We start from the raw sequence: 4654 nt of genomic DNA on the forward strand, positions 1-4654 counted from the left end.
TATATATATACACACACACACACACACACACATATATATATATATATTTTTTTTTTAACCCCATGTCTGACCCTCTGCCCTTTCCCACCCTATCTCTGCTGTCTGCAGTTGTCTTCAATTCCTTTTCCCCCAACATATTGTTGATCACACTCAAACTCAGAATTCTGTGGTAAACCCAGTTAGTCCGCATTTAACTCACTCTGCTCCCTCCTGTGTGCACAGATGAGCTCTCCCTTGATTCATTCTCTCATGCACACAGTCTCTGTAGACAGAATTCCAAGATGGCTCCCAAGTCCCCCAGTCCTGGCCTACGTCCCTGACCGCTCCGTCCCTGTGTGTGACTGTGACTGGGCTGGCTGTCAGTCCTGAGGTGAGGCTACCTGGTTTGGTCACGTGCTATGCAGCGTGAACTCGGTCAGTGATGGGCCTCCCACACAATGGTGGCCCTATAAGGAGCACATGGCCCACACCGCAGCGCCTGGTGTGTGGTGGCTGTCCAGGGTTGTAGAAGGGCACCCTGTGATGTCTGCGTCATGACGAAGGTGCCTTACGTGTTTCTCAGAACTTCTCCCTGTCATGTGACTCATGGCTGTGTGGGAGGGGTTTTACAGAGGCAGTTCTGGCCCCTGAGCAACCACAGGGGAGATTATATCCAGGGGGCCTGACTCAATCAGGGAAGCCCTTAAAGGGGACCGAGCCCTTCCTGGTGGGTTCGGAAGGGTTGGAAGAGATTTAAGGGTGAGACTGAGAGGGAGTAAGATGAGGGGGTGAGAACACTTGGCAAGGACTTGAGGGCGGCCTTAGGAGTTGAGAGAGGTTCAAAAGGGAGACCTCAGTCATACAGCAGCAAGGAACTGGACCTGCCTGTGATCTGAGTGACCCTGGGAGAGGATCCCAAGCTCCAGCTGAGAAATCGTCTAGCTTGTACCTTCAATTTAGCCTTGTGAGGTACTGAGCAGAGGCCCTGGTGAGGCTGCACCTGGACTCTGACCTGCAGAAGCCAAGGCTCTATGTGGGTGCATTCAGTTTCCGGGAATTTGTCATGCAGTGTCTGCCCACTAAGGCGGCCACAGGTCTTCACGGCTGGCCACGGCACTGGGCTAGTGCCAGGGACAGAGAGAGGGCCTGTGCAGACGTGGCCCTCGCCCTCAAGGAGCTTGTGTTCAGATCCCAGGGAAACGCCTTCGGGGGCTTTCTAGCCTGTGACCTGTGGTAAAGGTGGCAGGATCCCTCATGACCGACTGCGCGGATCAAGGCCTGGACCTGGTACCTTAAAAAGCGCACCAGAGGGGTGTGTGTGTGTGTCCAAAATCCCAAAGGAGGGAGACACGGAGGAGAAGGGATGCAGCGTGGCCATCCCTCACAGAGGGTGCTTTCTCACTCTCTCTGTCTCTCCCTGGCGAGTGCACGTGTCCTTTTACAAATTAAAAAAGGAGGAGGAGGAGAAGAAAGGAGAAGCGGGTCAGATGGTCCTGGGTTCAAATTCTGGCTCTTCCTTTTGGCCTCACTCCCACTTTGAGCGAATCACATCAGCTTCCTGTGCCTGTTTGCTCATCTGTCTACAAGGACAGCAGTCGTGTCACCAAGACTGTGGGAATTACATCGGTAACACGCTGAAGTGCTCGCTTTGTGCCTGGCTGGAGTGGGAGCACAGGTGTGAGTGGGTGTTAGTTCCCGTCCCGCTCTAGGACACAGGGGCTTGGTGCTGGTGGGAACTAGCGCTAGAGTAATTCTACCCTGAGTGGTCACACGCGAGCAATGAGGCTCGGCCTGCCTTGCCCAGGCTCAGAGGCAATGCCGGGGCTGAGACAGGGCCCTGCAGCCTGACCTGGGGACGGCCCTCTTCCTGCTCCAAGCTGCCGCCTGCTGGACTCGAAGCCGGGGGACTCAGGGACATTCCACACACTGTTCTCCCTCTTGGTCACTGACAGTGACTGTGCAGTGACAGTGATGGAAACAAAGGCATTTCTGAGAACTTCAGAATTACTGACCTGATTCAATTAAGCAGACGTTGGTCTCTGTCTCTCCGCCCCAGACTCCTTTCTGCGCCGTGTCTGGCTCCAGCTCTTCTGCTATGGGGGGATGGAATTTCCACTGGAAATGGTTGAACTACCCCAAACCCCTAATTAATCCGAATTTTATTATTCATGTGGCAGAATTTGAGCTGCCTCTAATCACTTGGATGAAGAATGCTTTGTATTCTAGTGTGGATGAGGATGTATGAAGTATAATTTGGCTCATTATTTTTGGAAGACAATCTTGGCAACACATATAAAAGCCTTAAAATTATACATATGATTTGACCCAAGGATTCAAATTTTAGTTTTTGGGCAAATATTTAACTATAAGGATGCTTGCTAGAGAATGTATTATAGGAAATGTTGAAAACAACCTACTGAAAGGGATTGGGGAACTTATGGCATATCTGGACAGGAGAGAACTAAGTAGTAATTAAAGATGATGCTGAGGGCCAGCAGGTGGCATGGAGGTTAAGGCACTGGATTCCCACATGGCTGACTGCGGTTCGAGTCCCAGACCTGGTGGCTTGCTTTCTCACCCTCCCCCCCTTCCCTCTCACTCCATCTCTCGCTGGTGAGCACACAAGCCCTATAACATATTAAAATAATAATAAATACAGTTAAAATAAATAATTCTAAGAAAATGATGCTAAAAGATATTTATGGGGCATTCAGTCAGAGTCACAGCAGAAAGAGTGACAGTAGCAGTTCTGAAATGAAGTTTCCGGGGTTGGGATTGCTGTTTGATTGCTCGGTGACATTGGACAAGGCACTTACCTTCTGCAAACCTCAGTTTCTCCATCTGTCAAGTGGGGGAAGTAACTACATTACGCCTCAGAGTGAGCATGAGCTAATTCATGTCAAGTGCCTGGCATTACCTAGTGACATGGTAAGCACTTGCTCAATAAATATTCTATTGTGATGATTTTGCATTTGCTTTTAAAACCTACTCATAGAGGGGACCAGCAGGTGGCGTGGAGGTTGGGGCACTAGACTCCCACATGATTGACCAAGGTTCAAGTCCTGGACCTGGTGGCTTGCTTTCTTACTTTCCCTCTTTTCTCTCTGTCTCTCTGGTCAAATTGAAAAATGATAACAAATCAAATCAAATTAATAATTCTTTAAAAAAAAATACCTACACAGTGAAAAGAGAAGAAAGGGGACCAGCAGATGGCATCATGGTTACGTTGCTGGATTCCCATATAGTCTACTGCAGTTTGAGTCCCAGACCTGGCAACTTAAAACTCACTCTAAGCACGTGTGTGTGCTTGCCCCGAATCCCAAGAGAATGGAGAAGGGACTCCAGCATGGCCATCCCCCCACCCCCGCCTGGGGGAGGTGATGTCTTTCTTTCTGTCTCTCTGGTGAGCGCATGTGCCCTATAGCAAACATCTCTCTTAAAATAAATAAATAAATAAAAGCAAAATGAAAATGGATACCCCTGATGGCGGGACTGCGCGTGGACTCATTTTCTTCTGTGCTTTCTTTGTGCTCAGAATGCTCTACGGTACATATGAGCTGCTTTTGTAGCAAGAAAAGGAAGCCACTGAGATGAGGAACATGGCCTTGTGTTACAGAGGCCCTTTCAGAACTTCAGGAGCTGAGTGCTCCGCTACTCCTGCTTCAGCTGAGACGCCCCTGAGCTTAGGCCCGGTGGAGAAGTGGCAGGAACTGGGCCTGCCACCCTCAGACCCACTCCACCAGGCCTCTTTACCAACCAGGCCTGGGAGCTGAGTGGAGGAGGTGAACCTACCTCAGTTCAGGAGACAGCTGCCTCGTCACTGGTTTGTCCACTGGTTTGTCCGCATCTTATCAGTACAGACAGGAAGGATTCACAGAGCCACCCCGGCCCTTCTGTCCCAGTCTGCTTGTCACCTGGCTGTTCATTAGCATGTGTGACAAACTCCTCCCTGCAAACAGAAGCTCTCAGAGAGAACCAAACTGTTTCAATCTCCTTGGAGGGACAGCAGGGGATGCCCCAGAAATGACCGACTGAGAGGGCTAGGTTGGGGCTTCATGGGCTCAGGGAGGGCCCTGGAGGTGCTGTCCTCAGCTAGGAAGGTCAGAAAGGAGCCGGGAGGGGGGGGGAGAAGAGGGGCCCCTACTGCAGACTCCCCAGCTGTTGCCTGGGGACAACTGATAAGCCCAAGAGAGGGCTGTTGCAGCTACAGGCTGAGTCTGTGGGGCAGAAGGTGGGTTGTGAGCGGAGGGGGGGGGTTTGCCTTCCTTTCCGTGACTCTGCTGGAGGCTGGGGGAAGGGGCTGAAAAGGCCCTGGAGCCTGTCCTGGGTCACCTGGAGTCATGGGGATGGGAGGGCCTGGCTCCTCAGACTGCAGTCACTCCAGCCCCATGTCTATGCTGGAGGCAGCAGGGAGGGGAAGGCACCAGAAACCAGCTGCTGCAAGAAATTCTGTGGGGTGGGGCCAGCAGGTGGCATGGTGATTAAAGTGCTGGATTCCCACATGACTAACTGTGGTTGGAGTCCCAGACCTGGAGGCATGCTTTCGCATTTCCCTCTCTCATTTTCTCTCTCTCTCTCTCTCTCTCTCTCTCTCTCCATTCTCTCGCTCCCTGTCATGAGTACACATGCCCTATAGCAATGAAAAAAAAATGATAATAAAGTAAATAATTCTTAA

General features: G+C 51.1%; 1 long non-coding RNA gene across 1 annotated transcript in view; it reads right to left on the bottom strand.

Annotated features, from left to right (window-relative positions):
* The window catches only part of LOC114007692 (uncharacterized), an 8858-nt gene extending 4803 nt beyond the window's left edge, over positions 1 to 4055 (bottom strand). Inside the window, exons 1-2 of the long non-coding RNA XR_003549282.1 lie at positions 3772 to 4055; positions 1992 to 2072 (exon numbers count right to left, since the gene is read on the bottom strand). This is a non-coding gene — a long non-coding RNA (uncharacterized LOC114007692). The remainder of the gene's footprint in view (positions 1 to 1991; positions 2073 to 3771) is intronic.
* Positions 4056 to 4654: the final 599 nt, after the last annotated feature.

Source organism: Tupaia chinensis, unplaced genomic scaffold (assembly GCF_000334495.1).
Source record: "Tupaia chinensis unplaced genomic scaffold, TupChi_1.0 Scaffold000217_1, whole genome shotgun sequence".
NCBI lineage: Eukaryota > Metazoa > Chordata > Mammalia > Scandentia > Tupaiidae > Tupaia > Tupaia belangeri.